General features: G+C 43.0%; 1 long non-coding RNA gene across 1 annotated transcript in view; it reads left to right on the top strand.

The window, feature by feature from the left end:
* The window catches only part of LOC138285046 (uncharacterized), a 94,314-nt gene that overhangs the window by 18,709 nt on the left and 49,305 nt on the right, over window positions 1–26,300 (top strand). Inside the window, exon 2 of the long non-coding RNA XR_011201507.1 lies at window positions 20,675–20,776. This is a non-coding gene — a long non-coding RNA (uncharacterized lncRNA). The remainder of the gene's footprint in view (window positions 1–20,674; window positions 20,777–26,300) is intronic.

The following is a 26,300-nucleotide window of genomic DNA, read 5'->3' as shown; positions in this document are numbered from 1 at the left end:
ACGCGCACACCGCTGCTGCCAGGTGGAGTCCAGCATACGATGTAGGCACAGGGGAGGGCATGCGCTCCAGATGATACCGGCAGACGATATAAGTCCATCGCAAGAGGTCTTTGATGTCCCTGAGACCTCTGCAGAGAACAGAGGGCAGGCCAACCGGCCCTTGGAGAGCACCCTTCGACTTACTAAACAGCAACAGCCAGTCAACCCGGGCCAGCCACAATACAGGAAGGGTGGGCGGATCACTTCTTCAGACAGTTATCCTCCTGCGCACAAGAGCCTCCCTTGGCCAAGCGCACCACGCAGTCCAGCAGTACCTGTCCCATCTTGCCATAGATGCAACTCCCCCTTGCTGACAGGTAGTTCCCCTAGTTCAGGTAGCACCTCTAGTTATACTAAAGTGTGCCTTTGAAGTTCAGGGTGGTTCAAAGGGTTCTCCTCTGAACCACAGATGTCGTCCCTGTCCGCCGCGAGGCCATGGAATGCTGATCATTATCTTTAGTGGGGCCATGCTCTGCTCTGACAGGCCAAGTGTCAGAAACCCCTCTGTCTAATCGATCTATCCCAGGCCCCAAATGGCATGGGTCTGTTGTTCTGGATGCCCAAGTTTTATAACTGTTGCTTGAGGAATGCACAAATGTGCTCTTCCCCCACAACCAGTGGAATTAAGCTGAATTTACAGGACACACAAAGTATTTTAGAACCTAGAAATGCCTACTTCATATAAGTAGCAATAATAGGGCATTAAATTAATAAAAAAACCTCTCTACCGTCAGAGGGGGTTTGTCATTCTGTATCCAATGATACTGAACATCATGAGACTGCTCCCCTGCAATCTGCTATTGCAGCCAGACCTAATAAAGTCTCTTTTTCCCATGTTACCTTATGGGCAGAACAACTTTCATGGGCAGTGCGAACACGCATAGGTATTCTGCACTTCCTGGGCACATGTGCCATGGCACACACACAAGCCTGCAGAGGCAGGCTCGACACTAAGGATAAAGGCACCATACTGGGCCAAGTGCGCCTATACTGGCCTGCGCTATCAGGCTCAGTTCCTATATTAGAATACCCGTGTGCAAGTATGTACACCCTGGCAAGCGATGCCAGATCCAATATCTATATAGGAAACCACCCATGTGCCAGTATGCACACATGGGCTAGTACCACTTCCAGGTTGAGGGAAGGAGGGTGCCGGCACTTTCATACTGTACTTACAGTGGGAAAGTGCCCAGGGCCTGTAGATCACTTGCGAGAACCAGCAAAACCTCCTAGAGAAATGCAAAAAATTTAGGGAACCACTACCTCCGCGTGTCAGAATTAACATTTATTTTTTTAAAGTGTGAGACTGCTTCAATACTGCGATATCAACCATCCAGATATCACTATTTTTTAACCTTTAATTTCCCAAAAACAGCTGAACATATTTACCTAAAATCACATAAAAGCACCCTTTCTGATTAAAGATTTCCACTCTGAATAATGCTGATTTGTGATATGCTGTACATTAGTTCAACAATTTTTACGAAATTAAAGGTTCAAAAATAGTAATATCTCGACGGTTGATACTGTGGTACTTCAGCGGAACTGCAAAGTCAAAATCTAAACCACTGTGATTGGCTGAGGGAGATTTTGTCTATTTGCCTCCATTTGACGAATCTTCACAAACTTTAAATAAAACATTTTGGGCTGATCCATTACGCAGGGCCCAGGAAAGAGGGAAAGTTCCAAAAGTGCAATTTCTCATATTAGTTGCCATTGGACCTAGGAGTCAGGTTTGGTTTATTCTGAACCCTTATGGTCTTTTTGTTATTTTTCCCAGCAAGGTGCTCAGAGTAAAGCCAAAACTTAAATTTTCGTGATGGCAAGCCAATGAGAGAAAGGTGGAATCACAAATCCGCAGCCGGACTCATGCATTCTGCAGCACCCTCGGGAGATGTTCCACAACACAGATGTTTAAATCCTGGACACTGCAATGAACGTGGCTTCTTCCTGTGAATAATTCTGGAAATCGGCGTGGGGCCAAACGTTTCTTCGACACTGAAAATAAAATAAACACCTTCTCTGATGGGATTTTTGCTGAAGTTGTACACAACAGACATTGGGCCTGATTCAGCCGCCCGCCAAGGTCCCGCCGACAAATGACCGCACCGCGGTCAAAAGACCGCGGCGGCCATTCATACATTTCTGCTGGGCCGGCGGGCGCTCTCCAAAAGAGCGCCCGCCGGCCCAGCGGAAATGCCCCTGCAACGAGGATGCCGGCTCCGAATGGAGCCGGCGGAGTTGCAGGGGTGCGACGGGTGCAGTGGCACACGTCGCGATTTTCACTGTCTGCTCAGCAGACAGTGAAAATCATGGTGGGGCCCTGTTAGGGGGCCCCTGCACTGCCCATGCCTGTGGCATGGGCAGTGCAGGGGCCCCCAGGGGCCCCAGGGGCCCCACAACACCCGTTACCGCCAGCCTATTCCTGGCGGTGAAAACCGCCAGGAACAGGCTGGCGGTAAGGGGGTCGGAATCCCGCAGCGCCGCCATGGGGATTCCCTGGGCCAGGGGAAAACCGGCGGGAAACCGCCGGTTCCCCTTTTCTGACCGCGGCGGCACCGCCAGCCTGCTGGCGGTGCTTCCTCTGCCCTCTGCCCTGGCGGTGTTACACCGCCAGGGTTAGAATGAGGGCCATTGTATGGACGCAATGGGAAAACAACATATGTAGAAAGAAAATGCAAACTACAGACACCATCATGCATTACTGCCTACTGAAAAAAACGACTAGCATGCTCCCATTGCTTACCTACCTTCTCTTTCAACTTGGTGCACTGAAACAATTCATGATCTCTAGCCTGATGAAGTGGAAGAAACAAAGCTGAATATATTAGCTAAAATGATTTTGAACATGTTATAGGCGGAATCATAAATGAACCGGAGCAACTTCTTGTGATTATTTCATGATGCTCCTTTTGGGGTGCTATTTGCTGCATATCTGAAGTATGTATCTGCAGTTCTCCAGCCTGCACCAACTGGGATCAAACGCGGAACATGCCTGAATAAAGCCCAGGGCACAAGTCCTAAAAAAAGAAGTAGGGGGACTAACCAAGTTAGACAGTATGGAAGTGACGCATGACGTCAGGACTCGTGGCATTGCACGTGAGGTGATTTCACTGGAAGTGATATCACAAGAAGTGGCATCAGATATTAAGACCTCAAACATGTTTATAAGGTACATCATGAGTACATTTAAGCACATTAGGTTCAACAAATGAGATTTTGTGTCGGAGTTGTACCAAAAAAGTGGCGCAATCCTGACACAAAATCTGGGCTTCAACTAATACATTTCTTTTAAAACCCTGCCATGAAGAAATTGGCAACAACAAGAAGCATGGTAGTAGATCTGTTCTGCTTAATTGGTTGCAAAGTCTGCATTTTAAAATATTTATGGGGATCAGGCACCTGCTGAAGAGGTGTCCAGGAAATCTCAGGGAATAGTAATAATGGTGAGATAACTCTGGAGGTTAACAGATTTGTTGGAGAGATGTGTTTTATGCAGCCCCAGATTTGAATAAAATTAGAATAGAGGGTTAATGTGTCTCCTGAAATGCACATCATGTAACATGCAGATGACAGATTTTAATTTCATGTTAATAGGTAAGTGGGTTACTGCTTTGAACACAGGGATCCTTTTGTTACTTGCAGTTCATAAATTGTAATCCTTCTAATATAGCACAGTGAGCTATGAAGGACATGTGAATCCTTGTAATCCTCAGTTTCTCATGTAACACATCTTGTACCTTGATTTACACACTTACCTGATTTATTGTCAATATATAATGTGGATGTTACGTAAAGCACTCTGACACCCTGAATTGGGATAAGTAGCACTATAAAAGAAAACAAATAGTGCTACTTAAATTGTTATTTGTGTAAATACTGGGACAGACCAGCAGATCTGACAATCATATAGTGCATGCACTTATACACAGGGACTGATGCCCTGCCTCCTCAGGGGTAGCAAGGCTGTATAAAAGCATGCCTCTCCTAAGTACCTGTGAAGCGATAGCAAGCTGTGCGCTTTTGATTTCCCTCTGTTGCATTTGCATTTAACTGAGTGGGTTGTATTGGCATTTAAGTGCGAGGTTCCAGGCCCGATCCAGTCAGGATACTCGATCAAAGGGAAGCCTGCCGGTCCCCTTAATTTTGGCTTTATCTTTCGCCTCAGTACGCACACCACACCCATACACAAACACTTGCCTGCAACTTACCTGGGATGGGCTCCCTCCTCCTCTAATGTCCCTGTGGTGTGGGTGGTGGTGTTGCTGGGAGTTGGGGGTCTTTGTGCCAATTCCATGGTGTTACCCCATGGAAATGGGCCTACCTGCGCTTTAACGCCTGGTCTGAGCAGGTATTAAATAATTGCACTAAACGGGGTTAGCGCCATTATTTAGGCTTGCCTCCCAGTTACGCGTCATTTCTGTGTCGAGGGTGATGATGCAGAAAAAGAGGGTCCAACATATATTCATACATATCACGTAATCAAAAGCATATAATGTAGTGTGATTTTAGTAAAGAAAATAATGTAAGAGGGAAATTGTGCCCTCGGGGTAGTTCGCCATCATTATAAACGAGCTTTATTAATCATGAAGAATTGAAAAATGTAGTAATCCGTCATAATTGCAAATGTATGCCATGATTTCTTATTTGAAAACTGTTTTGCTTAGCTTAAATTTAGTAGAGGCTTTGGCCTAGTTGCCTGGTCTCAAATTCTAACTGCGTGGCTTTTCCTTGAACTAATGAAACATATATTCTTGCTTGAAGTTGTATTTTTCCATTAGAGATGACTGGGAAACATCCTTTTTTACGACTTTTTTATTACGAAAGTCGTGGTTAACGAAAGCGTAACAACGCTTTTTTGAACCACGACTTCGTATTTTTGTACCTTAACTACGTATGTTCTGAACAACGAACATGCGTGGTTAAGGTACAAAGAAGGGAGTTGGCGAAGGTAAGTGGTGGGTTTAGGTTTTGGGGTGGGGCGTTTTTGGTTTTGGGGAGGGGGTGGGGGGTCAGGGGGTTTTAGGTTTTGGGGTGGGGTGGGGGGGTGGGGCGTTTTTGGTTTTGGGGAGGGGGTGGGGGGTTAGGGGGTTTTAGGTTTTGGGGTGGGGTTGGGGGGTGGGGCGTTTTTGGTTTTGGGGAGGGGGTGAGGGGTTAGGGGGTTTTAGGTTTTGGGGTGGGGTTGGGGGGGTTGGGCGTTTTTGGTTTTGGGGAGGGGGTGAGGGGTCAGGGGGTTTTAGGTTTTGGGGTGGGGTTGGGGGGTGGGGCGTTTTTGGTTTTGGGGAGTGGGTGGGGGGTCAGGGGGTTTTAGGTTTTGGGTGGGGTTGGGGGGGTGGGGCGTTTTTGGTTTTGGGGAGTGGGTAGGGGTCAGGGGGTTTTAGGTTTTAGGGTGGGGTTGGGGGGGTGGGGCGTTTTTGGTTTTGGGGAGTGGGTGGGGGTCAGGGGGTTTTAGGTTTTGGGGTGGGGTTGGGGGGGTGGGGTGAGGGATGTAGGGTGAATGGTGCCTATTGCTAATGATTTTATCAGGAATGCCTTTACAACGAAATATCGTTGTTAAGGCATTCGTGGTAAAATCATTAGTAGTAAGGACGAGGTCGGTGTTCCGAACTCGTTGTTAAGGTTAGTAGTTGTTTTTAATTCGGTGTTCCGTCATATAATCGAGATGACTAATACACTTATCTCCAAGGTTTCGTACTAGGCCGGTTTCATCCCCTTTAATACAAGGTCAGTTTCTGCAGGTGCGGACAATGAAGGTACAGATTGTAAAATAATTGGCAAACCATGTTACAACTTGTGTTCCAAAGCTCCAAGGACAATGTATGCATAAATGAGCGCCTGTAAAAAGACAGTTTTCATTGGACAATTTGAAGCCAACCTATGAACCCTCCAATGGAAGACCCTGCAGAATTCGGAATGTTTCTTACTTAAACCCACTGGACAAAGAGAAGTCAGCCATTTTCCTTGATGCCAATTTGAAGCCAGATGCCAGACTCCATTTTGACGACACCCTGATGCCCTTTTCTCTGTCTGAGAGAAAGAGACTTTAAGAATTCTCACCCTAGAGACTTTAACTTTGATTTGCCCCGTCTTGCCCATGAAGTAACTTTGCCCCATTCTTCTTGCCGCTGCAAGGAAGCTTGCCCTTAACTTTGCCCCTTTGAAACTTGCCCCATGCTGATCGAACCGGTGCCTGAAGGACGAAGACTTTTCTTGAATGTTGATTGTATTTGGTAAATATGAAAGGATAATTGTATTTTGCATTGTGTTTTTTTTCCTTTTAGGTACCAACTGCTATTTTGATAGGGCCTACGCTAGAAGTTTTCCAAATTTGTGTTGACTAAATTCGTTTTGCATGAAGCCCCACATGCCAATGCTAATTAGAGGTTAGTCGAGGTATTCATTCGATGCACCATGATAATTTGAAATCTTGTTATGCTGACCAATGTATGAAATTAGTCAAATACAGTTAGTCATATTAGTGATTTTCATTGCCATAACTGAGTGTATCATTATCCAGATTTTGCGTAGATTGCGTTTCTTCCGCCGCCATGGACAGCTAGTAATGTTCATATACATATATCATTTGGTTTTGAGACTTATATACATCGTGCTAGCTTTGTTAATATAGGGAAATAAATTCACTAACTTTTAATAAACTGGTGTGGTTATTCATGACTGAAAGGTCATGGTGCGCCGAAATATCAACTGGTATTGATTTTGATGTGCTATATTGATCCATTAATTGAATATCGATTAATGATTATAATAGTTATTGATTATTGATCTGAGTGATCCGACTATTCTGGGATGAGGAGAGCCTGACTCGGCTAAAAGATTCACCGACCTCCAATGTGTCCAGGTACAGATAATTTATAAGGGCTGGACGCGTTATCAGTAGATGGTAGCAGAGATTAATGGTTTAGCCCTTTGGGACCCCATCCGAGCAACAGACGGAGTTAAGTTAGAATTTTCTTTGGTAAAACAAGTTGAAGGGATGATGATGCCCTAAGTCCCCAATGACTTTCCCGGGATCTCGGAGCTTGCGAATGAAGGACATGGAGGTGTGAGAATGCTTTCGGCGTTTCTAGTGACGGTATGAGAGAAGTTAGGGTTTTGCGCTTGCATAGCTTATTGCCGCAGACTAATTGAGAAGTTTGTGAGGATTTTAGGGGGTTAAAAAGATATGAGAGTGTTACTCCAAAGTGTGAGAGTAGGGAAGTCGTCGAGCTTCACATGTGTGTAGCGCTTTGTGCAGAAAATTGTCCACGTGGTTGTTGATGTTGAGACGGGCCCTGCGAGTTCAAGAGACTCCGGAGTATGTTGAAAAGTGTATGAGACACTTGTTTGATGTTGTGATCTGGTCGGTTTAATAGGTTGATCGGGCGTGGTCAACAAGTTGGTATGAATTCTGAGGAATGAAAGAAAATTTCGACTTTGAGATTTGACGAATTCTAAAGTGCACTAGAATAGTTCATTGATCAGTTGAGGGTAAAGTTTGCGGGTCAAATTTTGCTTGCGAAAGCGGTAAACCGAGAAAGATGGAATAACTGCTGAGGCTAGTGAAAAATCCATAAGGTTTCTGAAGCGATTGTATTTCCCTTCCTGTAGTAAACCGACAGATTTGTTTTCTTCTTTTGGTTAGTGCTTGCGTTATATTGCAGAAATTAGTTTGTGAGTGAAGCCGAATGAAAGAGGACAAGCCGCAGGACTTTGTCAGCCGCAGTGTGTGAGTGTGACGTCACTAGGAGCCGCGCTGGGATAGGTCGGTTGGTGAGAAGGGTCGCGCACGGATTGGACACAGGCCGTGAAGCGCAATTGGTAGGGGAAAGGCAAGCGAAGAGTATTCCGGGAATTAAAGTCACTTATTGATCACACATTTTAGAAAAACAAAAGACGGAAAGATGACATTTTTCAAAGAGTTTAAGAGTGCCATGAGGGGAGACGTTTACATCAAAGCAAATGTAGGAGAAGAAACACCGCCTGAGGGTACACCAGCTTACACTGTGATTGAAGAAAAGGTGGTCGCACCATGTCTTTGGCTAAAGCAATGGTGCAAATTAACAGAGAAGCATGGAAGTGTAGCGTTCCCTATCCATGGGTCGTTTAATCTAAGGGTTTTGGAGAATCTGAGATTTGCGCCATACGACATGAAAGTAACTCCAAGACCAGCACAGTTTGAAGCACTAGCAATTTGGGAGCTAATAGCTAGAAACCAACAACAAAAGAAATTTGAGACAAGAATAAGAAAAGTAGAAAAGACACTAGCGGATGCTAGATGGAACACCACACAAAAGATTTGGAGATCAGATGTATTGCAGGGGATTAAATTGTTTCCAGCAATTACTGATGAAGCGGAGACGGAAGGAAGGAAAGCTACCTATAAGACAAACAGGAGTCAGTCCAGAGAGAGAGAGAACAACAGAAACTCGAAAAGGTCAGACGAGTCAGACGATGAGGAGTTCATTATACAATTGCTGAATGATCGCCCGCCACCATATGTGGAAAGCGAAAAAGGCTCAAGCATTAGTACTGCCCCTCCAGAACCAATACGGGGTAATGTAACACCGAATTTGAGGATATCTCAAAGGCAGAGCAGTTCCGATATGCCTTTCTCACCACAAATACCACAGGTCCAGAGAATATATCCTGACGTGCCTAAATTGAAACCTGGTGATGATTATCAGCCACAGGTTCAAAGGCACTGCTGTGATGAGCATAACATGGGAATGACCTCTGATTCAATGGCGCAGGTAGGGCAGAATTATCAAAGACCAACATTGATTCAAGCCGAATCAACACAGTTTTTGATGCCCCAAAAGCAGGCACAAGAAGTGCCGAAGTATACTTGAGTAACAGAGAGCCAGTTAGGTATGCCAGCAATGATGAACCATAATGTGGGGATTAACATGCCACAGAATTTGGGGAATGGACAGAATCCAGATGCATTATCTCTGCCTATCACTGTAGGTCCGCTAGTACCATTAAATATACAGGCAAACTCAAACGTGTGCGACCAAGGGGTAATGACACAAAGTGGAACAGGGAGAAGATGCAGAGAAACCACTCCAGAAACAACTCCGATAGCGACACTGCCAAATGGATCTGGGTTCTTGTCGAGATTAAGTCCAATTCCAATTTGAGCTCCGTCAACTGTGGTAAGGTCACATCCACCACTATTAGTACCGTTAACCTCAGAGACTGAAACATTACAGAAACCATCAGTAGCAGTTGATGTAACTGCTACACTGATGGGACTGAACGCCCAACAGTTAACACAATGGTTCAACAGCCTGAACTCCCCACAGAGTACATCCAGCGGGAAGGGAGAAGAATACCTGAATAAAATAAGATTGGATATGGAGGCAGATGAACTGGTAGAGGGAACAATGGGTCTGAACAGATTAGAGTCATACACAGAAGAAGAACTGAGATATATGTGCCCTAGGATTACAAGAGAAGTAAGCAGCATAAATAAGAAGTTACAAGAAATTGCAGACAGGAACGAGATCGATATAAGTAAGACTAAACACCTGAGCAGAAGTTACAGGCTAGATTTTGAGACAAAAGACTTTGAACACTTGAGATCCGAAGGGATGAAAACACACCTTAAAGAGATACTGCAGAGCGCACAGGTCTGGAGATGTTTAGACAAGTGGGAAAGCAGGTGGGTTAAGAAAAAGGACAAAAAGAAAGAAAATACCCCAGAGCGGTATGAGAAAGCACCACAGAATGATGATCTGATAACTATGTTACCAATGAGAGAGACAGCAGGGGGAAAACTTGTACATGTACCATGGCACAGGTGCGATATTCAATCCTTTACGGATGATTTCCCTAAATTAAGAGAGAAACCGATCGAGTGGTATCAACAAACAGATAGATTTGTGAAACTCTCAAAATGTCTCTGGGAAGACCTAAATACCTTATTTGAAATCGTGGTTCCGGCAGATTTGTGGGAAGATTGTAAAAGGGCTGTAGGTTGGCCGACGAGCGAACCAGAAAGAGATAGGGACACAGGTGCACCATCACCTACGGTAATGAGTTTATACCATAAGGTGATCGAGCACTTGAAAACCAAGGTTGCGTTGAAAAATGTGGATTGGCAGAGGATTGACAGAACAGCCAAAGAGGTTAAAGAGTCTATACATGCGTACTATGAGAGATTGTTGAAAGAGTTTAAGAATTATAGTGGCACGGAAATGATTGAGGCAAAGGACATGCTCCATTTTGTGTTCAGATTTGTGGAAGGGCTGAGACCCGAAATCAGCCAGATGATTAAAACGCATTTGATTTGTTGGCAGTCAAAGTCGATTGATGAAGTATTGAATTACGCAAAATACTGCAGTGATGAGATTGAGGCAAAGCAGAAAAGGTTGAAAGAAAAGGTGATGGTGATGCAGCTTAGAGCAGCTCAGACAGGTTTGCAAGGTTTGCAAGGTTTTCAACAGCAGATGCCGCAGCAGCAGCAGCAGGGAAATGTTATGTTTCAGCCGCAGATGAGAGGCAGAGGCCGAGGAGGTTTTGTGAATAATGGTCCTGATTTGAATACTGTTATGATTCCAAATGGTATACAGGCAATGAAGAAAGTGATGCCGTCACACATGCGGAATCGTCGGGCATTGGAAACGGGAGTGCCCAATGATGGTGCAGGAAGGTGTAGGTCAGCAAAACAATGATGTCAATGCATTTCAGACTATGAGAGGACCGAAATTGAGAGGTCCGAATCCAAAGTTTCAAAACAATATAAACCAGATGCAGGGTTTACAACCCGTACAATCGCAGCAGGTGCAAATGCCCCGTGTGCAAATGGCACAGTTGCAGCCAATACAACAGCAGTTTCCTATGGTACCTAATCAGCAAATGCAAATACCCTTAGCACCAATGAATCAGCAACAAGCAATGCTTCCTCAACAGGTCACGGGTCAAGGAATGAATCAAAGTGACACAGTACACCAATTCCCATTACACAGTGAGAATGGAATAAACGATGCATGGGAGAGTGAAAGTTCAGATGAGGAAGGAAATTGTATGCTTGCAGCATCTTTGGAAGTTGATCAAAACGGTCCGTATGTGGAGGGAAGAGTTATGGGTCACCGCGTTTCATTATTGGTTGACACAGGAGCTACACGTTCCACTGTTAGGAGCATTGAAGTACCAAATTTGCCACTTTCAGGGAGAACAGTTCAAGTAGTGGGAGTAGCAAATAGGTACCTGACGAACCCAATCACAGATCCAGTTCAAGTCAGAATTGGCAACTATCAAGGGTCACATAAATTTGTGGTATGTGACTCAAGCCCGATATCACTGTTAGGGAGAGACTTATTGTGCAAATTGGGGTGTTCGATTATGTGTTCAAACGATGGAATTAAAATTCAGACAAGCAGTGATGGGGAAGAAGAGGACAGTGTAGGAGGGGACGAAGTGGAAACTGTCGATGAAGAGTATCCTCTGATTACTCTTTATCCAATGCTCACTGAAGCAGATATTCCTGCTGAGTTACAGGAAACAGTCGGAAAGGAAGTGTGGGATATGACAGGGAAAGAGGTAGGATTGGTCAAAGGAGTAGAACCAGTGAAAGTGACTGTAAAACCCAATGTAACCTTTCCCCAGACCCCACAGTACTATATGGCGCAAGACACCCTTATGAAAGTCGCCCAACTCATTGATGAGTTTGTAAAGCAGGGAGTACTGAAATAAGTGTTAAGTAGCCCATGTAATTCACCAATCATGGGTCTAATAAAACCAAGTGGGAAGGTCCGATTTGTTCAGGATTTGAGGAAAATAAATGACATCCAGCTGTGATAATATTTCAAGTTCCCTGTGATGCTGAATGGTTCTCAGTCATCGACTTGTCACAAGCATTCTTTTCTGTGCCTCTTCATGAGGACAGCCAATTTCTCTTTTGTTTCAAATTCCTAGACAGAGTCTACAGTTGGTGTCGAATTCCTCAAGGGTTTTCGGAGTCACCATCAATTTTCAATCAGATTCTAAAGAGAGATTTGGAATCATTGGAATTACCGTTTGAGTCAACCCTGGTGCAATACATTCATGATTTGTTGATCGCATCTAAGACAGAAAGTGACTGTACAGCCGACACCATTGCCCTATTGAACCATTTGGGAAGGAACGGGCACAATCTTGGGAGGAATGCCATGATTAGACTATTTAAAACTGATTTGTTTAACCCCAAATTCCGTCAAGTTGCTGAAGCAGTTTGCCATCGTTGTGTCATTTGCCAGCAGATGAACGCACGGAAGGGAACCGTAGTAAATTTGAGCCACATTGGAAGAGCAGGGGGTCCCTTCAGCAGGATGCAAATGGACTTTATTGAGATGCCTGTGCATGGAGGCTTGAAGTATGTGTTGGTGGTTGTGTGCATTTTTAGTCACTGGATTGAAGCATACCCCACACGCAGAAATGACAGTCTCACAGTTGCAAAACTGCTCTTGAGAGAGCTAATACCACGTTTCGGATTCCCGATCTCCTTAGAATCAGATAGGGGAAGTCATTTCAATAACGAAGTAATAAAATTACTTTGTGCAGCGCTGAACATTGAGCAAATGTTGCATTGTAGCTACCGCCCTGAAGCCTCAGGTCTAGTGGAGCAAATGAATGGCACATTGAAATCAAGGATGGCGAAAATATGTGCATCATCAAACTTAAAATGGCCTGACGCATTGCCCTTGGTGCTAATGTCAATGAGAAACACCCCTGACAGAAAGACTGGACTGTCCCCGCATGAGATCCTCATGGGCAGAGCCAAGAGACTTCCAGCAGTTCCTGCAAATGCTCTTTTGAATATTACAGATGATATGGTGTTAGACTACTGCAAAGATCTAGCTGATGTGGTCCGCTCTTTCTCTCACCAGGTGGAGGCAACCACCTTGCCACCAATCCAAGGTCCAGGACACGCCCTGAAAGCAGGTGACTGGGTCGTGATAAAGAAGCACGTGAGGAAGTCGTGTTTGGAACCCCGTTGGAAAGGACCTTTCCAAGTGATTCTGACAACTACCACCGCTGTGAAGTGTGCGGGAGTTCCCAACTGGATTCACGCCAGTCACACGGAGAGGGTGACGTGCCCCACGGATGAGGAAGTTGAAGCACTGAAATCACCAGTGTCTGATAACAAAGTGACAAGCGCCGAGGCAGAGCGAAGAGGAACTACAAGCGAACAGGTAGAAATAGAAGAAGGAGAAATATTTTCTGAGGACGAAGCAACTGATTCATTTGGGGAAGACCAAGGAGGAGCTTCAGAGAGTGACGAAGGTCCTAAAGGTGACAAAGAGCCTGAAATAGCTGAAGGCGACAGAGAGCCTGAAGCAGGTAACAGTAGCAAAGAGCTCGAGACAGGTGAAGGAGCAGGAGAGCCTGATCAGAGGAGGGCTTTCCCAGAAGCAGACGATACAGGAAAGGAAAAGGAAAACCTGATTGACTTCCCAGAGGGAGAAGACAGGGCAGGAAAGAGCGAAACAGTTCAAACTCCTTCAGAAGAGGTTGCAGGTCCATCAAGTGGACACAGTGCAAAAAGAAGACAAAGCATATCGCCAGTAAAATTAAGAATCAGAGAAACGTTAAACGACAGTGAAGGGCCAACGGTGAAAGAGAAAAGAAAGGAAGCGTCTGTCGAAATAGCAGCACCAAGTGAAGAGAAAGACTTGGCCAAGGAAGAAAGTACCAGCAAGAGAGAGTCAAAGAGAGATGCAAAATTGAAAAGAAAAAGAATACCGAGCAAAAGATATTCTGGTCCGGAGTGGGCATACTTGGCCACTAACGACTGGTCAGACGAGTTCGTATCCCTCAGTCTCGAGAACGAAGAGGCAGAACTTCACTTTGGCACTTGAGGAGTAAAACTCCATGAACTTTACCGAACAAAGACATTGATAACCTGATTGACTTTTCAACCGGCTAAGACATTGCTAACTTGATTGACTTTAAACCCGATTTTGAGACAACGCTGCTAACCGATGAGAGACTAAGCTGCTAAAAGAAAACTGTGTGAACATTGAACTCGTTCAGCTTTGTATATATCTGCAAATCCGCTTTGATAAAGTGTCTTCAACTTTCTGATTCTATACGGATCATGACAGGCTACACTACACAGGGTCATAAAATGAAGTGTTGTAAATACATGTGTATAGGTCTAATAACCGCATGCGTACTAATCATTGTAGCAATAGTTCTTGGAATGCATGGAAAGAACGAGAGTGAGACGAATGATGCTTCTACTTCTAAACCTACTATTATTACTGAACTAACAGCTCTGAAGAGACTCGAACAGGACGAGAGACATTTGCATGATAAAAAGGAACTTTCGTCTAACGTTTTCTATCGCTTGTTGAGTGAGTATGTTGAAACAATGGATGCGAAAGATTGTTATGTGTGCACACAAATACCTACCTCAGTAGTGGAAGGGGTGACGTATCATAGCATGCCTCTTACGTACGGAATTACATGTAGTATAATAATGTCCAGATTTTATGGTCAGCAGTACATTCATTATTTTTACTCTAATTATGATGTTACATTTGCATATGTCCCCATAATCGAGTACCTGAGCAAAGTGGCCAGAGATTATTATTTCAAGCTAATGAGAGACTTCTTTGAGCCGTTGTCACCTTTTCACACAGCTCACGCGCATAGAGAGAACCTCACATGCTTGCTTTCACCGGTGGAGATAAACTTCTTAGACCGCACTGACGATAGGAGGAAAGAAATGAAGGAGGAATTAGAAAGGGAATTACACAAAAGGACATCTTTAGATAATTATGCTTTTGCCGCAATAAAAACACAAGGGAAAATAGCTTTAGATACATTGCACATAGGGAGATTTTGTATACATAGACATAAATCATATTATGATACAGTTTTTGTGGGAACGAGTGAATGCAAACATACGTTTTTGTTTCAACCTAAGTGGACGTTCATGCTGAATGGACAAGACCCAGTTATTCCTGGGATATATTATATCTGTGGACTTAACGCCTATTATCGTCTTCCTAAAGGATGGTATGGGAGATGTTATTTGGGAATAGTGTTCCCAAAGATTTATCAACTCGACGACTTAAAGAAATTTCCAAAGCTATCTGAATCACATCGTGTTCAGAAAAGGGAGACAGCTTCTGGTGTGGTAGGAGATATATTTGGAGCATTGATTCCTTCAGTGGGAGTCATATTGAATTCCATTAAAATACGAAAGTTGTCTACTATTGTGGATAACATGCTGACAAAATTTTCAGGAGCTATAATCCTGATGGATGCTGAACTCGCTGCAGAAAGAGCTATGACTCTTCAAAACCGGCTTGCCTTAGACATTCTTTTAGCAAAGGATGGCGGCGTTTGCAAAATGCTTGGTACACGTCACTGTTGTACATATATACCAGACAGCAGTGGAAAAATTAGAACAATGCTTACAAATTTAACTAATGAAAGTACAGATTTGAAGGAATTGAAAGAACCAGGAGTCTGGGAGAAAGTTGGAAAAGGATTTGCTTCTGTGGGAAATTGGCTCAGCAACGTTTGGAACGGATTGTTACTAAAAATTGTGAAGGGAATATTAATAATATTAATTTGTTTATTAGGCTCTTGGGGAATATGGAAAGCTATCAAAATATTGAAAACAAGACGCGAAAGGAGAAGAGAAGAAAAAGAACAAACCAAAATGGTAGAAATATATAGAGAAAAATCTAAAGGGATTAAAAGAAAAAGGGAATTGACTGACGTGCCAAATTACTATACAGAATTTTAATGGAATATCAAGGGTTAAATATGGTGCTGGGGGGCTAGTGTCATTTTTAGGAAGGGAACGCCTACCTTGTATCTCATTGATGCAAGGTGGGTTGACGCTTCCTAGAAATGGCACTAACTCCAAAACCTTTACGCTAGAAGGGTCTAGCGTCAAAGTATAAATATGGAGTTAGGTTTGCGCTGCTTTAGCGCCAAAATAAATGGCGCAAAGTTGATGCAAACGTTCCATAAATATGGGCCTAATTTTCTATCATGCTTGTGCCATTCACTGCAAAGTTAAGCGGACAATTAACAGTATGAAGCACATTGAGGAGTCTATCTCATATATCGAGGCTATTTGGGCTTTCCAAAGGAAGAAACTTAAAGCATAAAAGTAGATGAGGGTTTGCCTTAGCATGGACTACTTCATAACATTGTTATATAATCAGGTATCATGTTATTCTCAATAGTAATGAACAGAGCAAGAGAAAAACCAACCTTTTAAGTCTCTGGTCTCGAAGGACCTCATTATGACATCCCTGTTGTATGGCCCAGTATCTCCGCCACCAGAAGTGAATGAAACCGGAGGAACTGGCAATTCCAGGGGGGAGGAATTTAGGGGACTCCAAGAAGGACACTGAAGTTCCTCTTAGAAATAAGGAATTATCCAGGTGATCAGTCATTTTTGATCACGTTCTGCTGGCAATTCCCAATTTCTCTGTAGAGTTTAAGCCTTACACTTTGGTATTGCAAATGGCAGGTAAAAAATATAGGTCCTCAGAGTTACCATGCAACATGTAATTTTTACAGAGCTTATAACTTTAATTACCCTCCGTTAGAATTACTGTGAACCATGCAACAGGACCCTTAGAATGCAGCATAGCAGGGCTGTAAATCCATTACTGCCCATATGTTCTGTGTAATTACACAAAACAAAATGTGCTTCAGTTTCCTAATGCTTAAATGAATTATATCATACACCTTTGCTCTGCCCATCATTGTGGATGCAATGCTATCTCTCACCTCTTTTGTCAGGTTTTACATCCACTGCGGAAGGCACTGATGAGCTTGCCCCAAACAACTAGGCAACCTATTGGATTTTCTCATTTCTTCTCTTTCTGTGGTGGCAAAAATAAGTCACATTAAAATGTTATTTACTGGCATTGCTGGATGCATGTTGAATGTTCCTATTGCTCTTTCAAACCAAAGCAGACCAACTCGGCATTAAAGGGTCAAGAGATACCACACTCCCCACCGTTGGTGTGAGTTTATGGCATTGGGCAACTGATTAATACTTCTACTATACTGCAATTTGTCAGAATAAAAGAGTCACTCCATTCTACTCCCTGCTGCTTATTAAAAATAGTGATGGTACATAACCTGCGTCACAGCTGCGTAGAAGTTCGTAGGGTTTAAGTCTCAGCAGCACCTGCCACAGACTGTTGATGTAGGTCTCTGATCCTCAGAAGTTCCATGGGAGGAATGATGATGCGGTTGCCAACAGCACCTGGCTCGTTGTGTGTGGCGAGACTTCCACTTGAGAGTTATCTAGAATGGCACTTTTTGTGACCATAGTATGTTCACCCAGTCACCTACTTGCTTTGGATTTTATGAACGTCTGCAGATGGAGGCACGTAGTTCCTGGACACCAGAAATCTCCTTGATGTTATGTTAGGTGTACTAGTTTGGTCTCCTGTGTGGCTTCCTAAGGAGTGCCATCAACCATGAGTTTAATGCCAATATCCTTTCTCCCATTTTGATATGTGCTCTTTTGCTGTACCTATGTAGTTCCATATTTAGTGAGATGTGGCTGTCCCCCTTTCTCTCCCCTTTTAAATATTTTGGAGGATGGCGTCTTTAATTTTACATGTTTGCATATTTTTGATACAATACTTATTCTAAAAGTTCACCATCAGGCAATGAACCAGGAAGGCAATTGACTGGTGATCTCTATATTGCGATGCATGTCAGCTCTGCAGTTTTGGTGGGCAAATATCTTTGTGGGTGGCTTCTTTATGGTAATGTTGGTGTAGCCTATAGCCCTCATGCTAACCACTGTATGTAGTGGAACACAATTGTGATGGCTTATGTAGATTGTAAGTGAGAAGATGACATACTCTACCACAGTCGACCTTTATGCATGGCTGTGGTTTCTCTGAAGGCAGTGAGCAGTGCAGTCGCACAAGACACAGATGAGTTTCAATTCTACATCTACCTGAGCTGCCAGATGACATAATGAGTTTAAATGCTCACTCCTGTCAAAGACTGATCAGCAGAATAGAAGTTTAATTCTTATTGATCAGCCCACATTCATAAGTATGGCTCCCAGTTTTCCATTTTTTAACGATAAATAGTAAATAACCTATTTTCAGGTCTGTATTAATTTCTAAAAAGGGAGACATACAGTAAATAGTTTTCTTTTGGATGATTCCCAGTACTCTCAATCATGCATGCTGGGTCAAAAGCTGTGCAGACTGACAGGTAGGGAAGCTAAAAAAATAAAAATATATTTCCTAATGAAGCTTAGGTAACTTCAGCAGTACAGCTGTTTAAGCTGTTCTGCATTGTAAATAATTTCAGATAACTGACTGTATTGTACTGTAAATGAGTAAAGCTCACTGGACATTCAAACATTTGTTTAAATAAACATGGGAATATGGGAATATACCCATTGCAGCTTCATTTTATACACCGAGCACAAAATAAATATGGATCCATAAAAATAAAATGAGCAAAAATAGATATGAATAAACACAGACAGAAATGTCAAAAAATAAATACCATAAAACTGGGAACCCTACTCATAAGGCATTGGTTATTTTTTATTTTCTCAGTCACGACATCAAATTTTTCTCTTCACCATCATCAGTGATATGTTCCAGAATAGAGGCAGCTGCACTCTTGTTTTCTTTTCATGCTTGTGTTATTGATGGGTGTGTGCGATGCCAATGATGCAAGAGGGACCAGGGACCGTCACCAGATAGCACCCTGTCTACAGTAATGTCTGACTCTTAACATCCACTAGTTAGCATATTCAGTTCCCGGAGCATACTGAGAAAATTCAGCAGATACCTTTTTGTATTACTTAGAGGTACTCTAGGTGGAACTCATGCTAATGTGTCGAGTTACTCAGTGTATGCTGAGTAGACCTTAGTTTCTTGAAAATGAATGCATAGCTCTGTTCTGTACCTGTAGTAAATACAAAAGGCTCTCATTGTAGGGTTCCTGATGCACCCTGTCAAGTCAGCGTGGACAGGCACTGGGCACTTACAGCACAGCAGTTCTCCATCGCTGCAGAGAGGCTGAGTACTGCAGTATCACTCTTGTTGGATGTGCCCTAAGCGACTGGACGTTAGCCTGATCCATGGTCCGTGCTCACCTCCATATACAGGTCAGACACAGAGACACGTTACTCCAAATGTATTGGTGCTCACACACTCCACCACAGAAGAGATTACCAGTGAGTGCAGAGTGTTGGTGCCACTTGGTGTGAGGCTTTGTGCCTGCAATGCTCTCACTGAGTGGAACACTCAAGTGGAGTCAAGCAGAATGCATATCCAAGAGTGCCACAACAAGACTTGCAATGGTGGTGGCTATAAGGGGTCCATGGAGTAAGATTCTTTGGAGTAAGCGCCTTGAGTTTCAGCACGCTCATTGCTAGACAATCAAGATACTTAGGGCCTCATTCACAAAGGTACACGTTTCTGCAAATGTATGATTGTTTGCTATTGACAAAGGTATTTTATGGCCTGCATGTTTACTACTGCACATAAAAAGATAGGACAGTCCTAGCTTTTTATGTGGAGAGACTCTGCAGTCAGAAATAAACTACTCCTAAAATACCTCTATTAATAGCAAACAGTTGTAAACTTACACTACGGTCTAAATTTAACTTTGTGAACTCAGCCCATAGTTACTGAAGCACTGTCATTTGAAGGTATTGAAAACATATTGAATAATAATCGGGATTAATACTACATTTTCAGGCTTTAGACTATGTTATTTTAAATTCAAAGAATATGAACGCTAACTTTGCACCTATAATAATGAGAAAAGCCAGAAGAATCTTCAACCTGTACAGACCTTGTATATATTTTTTGAATCACATATGGTATAGATGAATTGACAGTGGTTGGGGAGTGATTCCATACTGTCTGAAGCAAAAGTACAATACAAAAGTGTACTTATTATGTTAGCGATGATGAACTTGATACGCGTGAGTCATTCAGATCACAAACAATTTATGAGTCACTGAAAGTAGCTATCTATACAGGGACATCAGTCATAGTCAGGGCCGCTGGAAATATGCAATTCTGTAAGTGCAGAGATTTCCACATGATTTCAAATTTGCCTCGTTTGCCACATAGTGCATCGTCTACTGCATAATCTCCAGATTTTAATAAAATACATTTTATTTCTAGTTCCAACAGATCAAAAGTTACTAAAAGTGCAGCAAATGTGTTGGTGTGCAGTGGAACGCTCTTCACTATCATTGACTGGTCACAATTCAGTTGCTTATTAATGTTTTTGGATATTAAACAGCTATTCATGAGGTGAAACCTTTATCTATGTAGTGTTAAAATGAGTAAAAAATTTTTTTTTTAAATAGTACTATCACAATATGAGTCGCATTATGCCACATAATTTGCCTTCTCTTTTCGCATAATATAGTCAAGCCTGCTGCATAATTTGTTCCTCCACTAGCACATAATTCAGGTGGCTATTACATGAGTTTTAGAGGTTTCGTTTGTATTTCATTCTAGAAAGTCCAGAGATACAATGACCTATAAATAGTCAGAAATACAGAGACTGTCATAAGGTAGATCATATGTCATGTTAGTAATAGTGGTCTAGGATTCAAATAATGAAATACTAAACGTTATTTATTGTTGTTTTTGTATCAATGTTTCAGTAGTGTATCTTAAGCCCGGCAGCAACAACAGGCAGAGTGTCAGTGTCTTTGTTCCCTCTCTTCTACCATTTCCTGTGCCCGAGTTCACTGCTGACCAGCACAGTATCCTTTGTATGGTTGTCAGTGGGTTCAGAAAAGTGTGGAGATTATCGTTGCTACTGCTGATTTCGAATTGTCAATTTACTGAAAACCTAACAGACACCTATCCAGAATGGGCTGTGCTCCTCTCAGTCATAGGGTGTTCATAGTAGTCTGAGTCATTGATATTCATTAGTGACCTTGGGTATTGATGCTTATTCCTACCTAAGGCCACTGATGTCCAGTACTGCTTGAGGACATTGAGGTGCATTATGGCCGGAAGTCATTGATGCTCTTTACTGCCACAGGCTATTGATGCTTTATACTTCCTGGGCCATAGATATAAATTACTGCCTGGGTCAATTGATGATCAGTAATGACTGCAGCCATTGAGGTACATTACTGTTTGGTACCACTGTTGTCTGAGAGCACTGTTGGTAAGTTTTGCCTGTGGGCAGTGATGTGCATCACCTCCAGGGTCCACTGATGCTCTTTATTGCATAGCGCCATACATGTTAACTACTGCCTAGGCTATTGATGCTCAATTATGCCTGGGACCATTAAGGTGTGTTTCTCCTTGGAGTCATTGAAATTCATTACTACGTCAGGCTACTGATGTTCATTATTGCATGAAACAATTCCGGGTAAATACTGCTTCAGGGCATCAAGATACGTACTGCTTGTTGTTATTGATGCTCATTACTCTATGGGGCCATTCATATTTATTATATTATGTTATGTTAAAAGATTTATAAAGCGCATAGCTGCCCCAACACAGGAGCATCCCAGCGCTGGCCCATAAAACTCGCACTGCAGAAACTGGCACCACAAGAAAGGGAGAGAGACTAGATGGGAAAAAGCCATGTCTTAAGAGATTTCCAGAAACGTAGAGTGCTTCTAATGGAAAGGAGTTAATTCCAGAGAGAAGGGGCCAGGGCACAGAAAGACCGGCCACCTGCTCTGGCTCTTCTCAGTCGGGGAACAGTGGCCAGATTAAGGTTGACAGAGCATAGGGGACAAGCAGGACAATACGATGAAATAAGAAGGCAGCGCAGAGAGTTTTAAAATGAATACGCTTCTCCCCAGGGAGCCAATGTAGCATGCGCCGCAGACTGGAAGCACAAGAAGATTCCAGGAGGGAGGCGGGCAGCAACATTTTGGGCAAGCTGCAGGTTCTTTATGACTGATTTATTGGCACCCAATTATAGAATATTGCAGTAGTCCCATCAGGAAAATATAACAGCTTGTATTATAGTTTGGCGGGTGTGGGGAACAAAAAAGTCCAGAATTGGTTAAAGTATCTTATGAAGCCAAAACAGGTGCCAGCAATTGTTTTGGCTTGGGTTTCGAAGGTCCAAACTCCTAGGTTTTTTATACAGAACTGGGGTTTAGGGAGTGGCACAAGGGACGACGGCCACCAGTTATCATCGCAGGAGAGGGTTTGTTTGACTTTGAGAAGAATCTTGGTCTTATTTGCATTAAAACATAAGCAGTTGTTCATCATCCATTCTGCCACCGCAAGTATACCTTTTCTAAACTTGGCTCTGCCTTGCGATGGATTGTCCAATTTTGACAGCACAAGCTGAGTGTTGTCTGCATATGAAATCAAAGTAAGCCCTACCGATTTTAAAACCTGAGCTAAAGGCTGGATGCATATGTAAAACAGTGTAGGCCTTAATGAAGAACCCTGAGGGACACCATAATGAAGCGTATGGGGTTGAGAGCTGGACAGAAGAGAAATGACCTGGAAGGAGTGCTCAGAGAGGAAGGAGGCAAACCAAGTGAGTGTGACGCCTCCTATACCAGAATTTTGCAGGCGATCAAGTAAAATTTGATGCAACACCGTATCAAACGCAGCACTTAGGTCAAGCAGGATCAAGGCAGATAACCTGCCTTCGTCCAAAGTGCTACTGAGGTGCTCAAAGGTTGCCAGAAGTGCAGATTACATGCTGTGCACAGGACAGGAGCCATTTTGAGATGTATCCAAGATACAGTGATCATCTAAAAGGGCAGCCAGAATGCCATTTATACACCACTCCATGTCCTTTGCAGGAAAGGGTAGAAGGGAGATAGAACAGATGTTTAGGGCTTGGAAGTGTCTAGGGATGATTTCTTAAGGAGCGGGATACTTTAGCATGCTTCCAATGACCAGGTATAGAGGTGGTGGACAGAGAGAGATTGACCAGCTCTAAACGAGGAGGAAGAAGCTGATCCTGAAGTTTATTAAAAATATCTGGTTTGAGTGGGTCGTTGGGAGAGCCAGATTTCAATTGGCTGCAGAGACTGCAAAAAGCAGGCAGACCTAGTAGAGGGAACGAGCTGAGCAGGGCTGTCCCCGCAATGTCTTCTGCAGGCATCACACCCTCCACCCTAGGCAAGGAGATGGCCAGGGGGAAGTGCAAGTAAATGTCCTCAATTTTATTTGAAAAGTAGCTGGCTAATTTATCACAGTGTGCATTGGAGGCTATAATCTGATCAGCTGGAAGCCCAGGTTTCATGAGGCTGTACACTAAGCTAAAGATTTCTTTAGCCGGGTTCTGACTACTATTAATTTTGCTAGCTTAATAATCAGCCCTGGATCTCATGATCAATTTGTGGTAGGATTTAATGGCTAATCTATATAAGACTTTTAGAATGGGGTCATTTGATCTCCAGGATTATACCAGAGCCTTGCAGTGCTCTTTTTCGGCGATTAGGGCCTCACTGAACCATGAGGCAGTAAGTCTCTTCTTCACAGAGAACCTCCTAACTTGGATAAAAGCGTCTAAGGCAGCGGTAAGCCAATACTCCAGCGAGGAGTTAGCATTCTCCACATTGGGGGGCAGCTGAGGGTGACTAGCGTTAATAAACTGGCCAAATATTTGAAGATTGCTGTTCTGCCACAGATGCTTAGGATATTCTGAGGACAGTATAGTTGCCTTACATGGAAGGAGAATGATCAAAGGGATTGCTGACCCGTCTGGTCCTTAATAAGTAAACTTACAAGGGGACGCGTATAGGCCTTTTTGATCACATGGAGTATCCTAATTATGTAGTGACCAGTGGCATCACTAATCAATGTAATCAATCAATAACCACTAAGAGAATCATTAGTCAATAAACAATTATAACCAACATTTCATGAATAACCAAAACTCAATACAGCGTTTAACACATTTTATTTCCCTATTAAGTACAATTTTAATGCATCCAGTTAATTCAAACTTTATTTAATCAGCCCAGAATTAGTTCATTAGCAACCACCAATAACACAAACTAATCAGAACTTGAGAAAACATATGATCAAAAGGCTTAGCGTAAGCCAACAAAATGAATATAACAACATTAATAGCAGAGTTCAGCAATCTGTTAGTGAATCATTGTCACTGTCAATATCACCCATAGAAACCTACCTAACCCAGATTAGCATCAGCATGTGGGACTTCATGCGAAAACAATTTGGAAAACATGAATTTGGAAACATCTAGCTAGAAGAAAAACTATAAAACAGCGCAGTTGGTACCTAGAAGAAAAGGCACAAAGTTAACCAGTCACATTGTCATAGCTACCTATCCACAGAATGGATCAGCAACAAAGTCAGTCTTTGTCTTCAGGTCATGAAATAGATCAACAATGCATCAGGCTCTCAAGAGTATGAGCCCAATGACAGAATCACAAACCGCGTATCCTGACATCATCAATTCTCCCCTTTTTATTAGAGTTTTTCAGTCCATCCCCCTAATTCCTATTTGGTCAGTCAATTAGCAGATATGACTCTAACCTATAATATTCATTTTACAAATCTATGAGTTCTAATATCTCTTCTTTCTCAGTTCACGGATTGGTCCACTGTACGATGTCTTCATCATCCGGCTTGTCAGGTATCGAAAATGTTGCATGTTCCTCTTCAGTCACTGCTCTCATTGTTCAAGTCCTGGGAAAGTACATTTAGCCTACTCTACACATAATTGCATCCAATTGACTTCATCATCTCCTGTCTGTTGGTACATTGCAGAAAATTCTAGCTAAGCAACACAGTTCACGTGGGTTATAGACCCCAGAAACTTCTAAAGTTCACGGTTATTAATTCTGCTTCTGTATGAGGCCTTGCAAGTAGGCCACAGCTTCAGGGAAGTCAATTCTATAAATGAATGCAAAAAATAGGTTATACATCTCAATATGACAAATTACTACATTATTTTCATTATTTTACAAATTTTTAGTTATTTTAGTACAATTTTCATATAAGTAGCTGCCATTCTCCGTGGGCACATTTTCAAACGTGCACATTATTTTCTCTACGATTAATTTCTCTACGAGCTTTTCGTTAATCGAAACACATGAACATTCATTAATAATTTCTAATTAGTATATCTGCGTCAACAGTCCCTCCTCCGATGGCTAAATATGTCATCACACCTTGCTTTCCTCATCCTTTTACAGTGACGTTTCACTTGTATTTTGTCTTCTTCTCAAATCTTCCCTATAAATTCTTTCTCTGTTCCGTTCTTCCCTCCTCTTATTATTTCTAGATCTTTTAAATTTTATCATTTGACATAATTTACATGTATCCCACAACCCTAGTATGCAAGCAATCACAATTAATATTCTCTGTATGATTTTTTAATAATACCCCATTCCAAATTTGATTAAGCCAATTTCCCACTGAAGCAAATCTTTTTCCAACCTTTTCCCAAACACCTGGTTCCTTCAATTCTTTAAAATCTTTACTTGAGTTAGTCAGGTTAGTAAGTAAGTCTCTTAACTCCCTATTATTATCTGGGATATCAGAACAACAATGCCTCGCATTAATTATCTTACAGACTCCGCCATCTTTCGCTAAAAGAATGTCTAAAGCAAGCCTATTTTGAAGCATCATAGCTCTATCTGTGGCTAATTCAATATCTAACAGGAGTATTGCCCTTGTAAAATTTGTCACCATGTTATCGACAATAGTAGACAACTTTTGTATCTTGATTGAATTTAAAATGACTCCCACTGAAGAAATCACTGCACCAAAGATATCTCCCACAATTGCAGAAGAGGTTTCCCTCCTCTGTCGCTTATGATGTAATTCAGTCAATTTCGGAAATTCCTTTAAGTCATCTATCTGGTATATTTTAAGGAAAACTACCCCTAAATAACATGTCCCATACCATCCTCTAGGAAGATGGTAATAAGCATTAAGGCGGTCATTCTGACCGCGGCGGTCGGCGGTCGCCGCCCGCCAAGCGGTTCCTGCCGAAAGACCGCTCCGCGGTCAAAAGACCGCAGCAGCCATTCCGGCTTTCCCGCTGGGCCGGCGGGCGACCGCCAGAAGACCGCCGGCCGGCCCAGCGGGAAAGCCCCTTCAACAATGAAGCCGGCTCGGAATGGAGCCGGCGGAGTTGCAGGGGTGCGACGGGTGCAGTGGCACCCGTCGTGATTTTCACTGTCTGCACAGCAGACAGTGAAAATCTTTGTGGGGCCCTGTTAGGGGGCCCCTGCACTGCCCATGCCATTGGCATGGGCAGTGCAGGGGCCCCCAGGGGCCCCACGGCACCCGTTCCCGCCATCCTGGTTCTGTCGG

Source organism: Pleurodeles waltl, chromosome 1_1, assembly GCF_031143425.1.
Source record: "Pleurodeles waltl isolate 20211129_DDA chromosome 1_1, aPleWal1.hap1.20221129, whole genome shotgun sequence".
Lineage (NCBI taxonomy): Eukaryota > Metazoa > Chordata > Amphibia > Caudata > Salamandridae > Pleurodeles > Pleurodeles waltl.
Note: the sequence above shows the minus strand (reverse complement) of the source record. Positions and strands in the feature narration are given on the sequence as shown.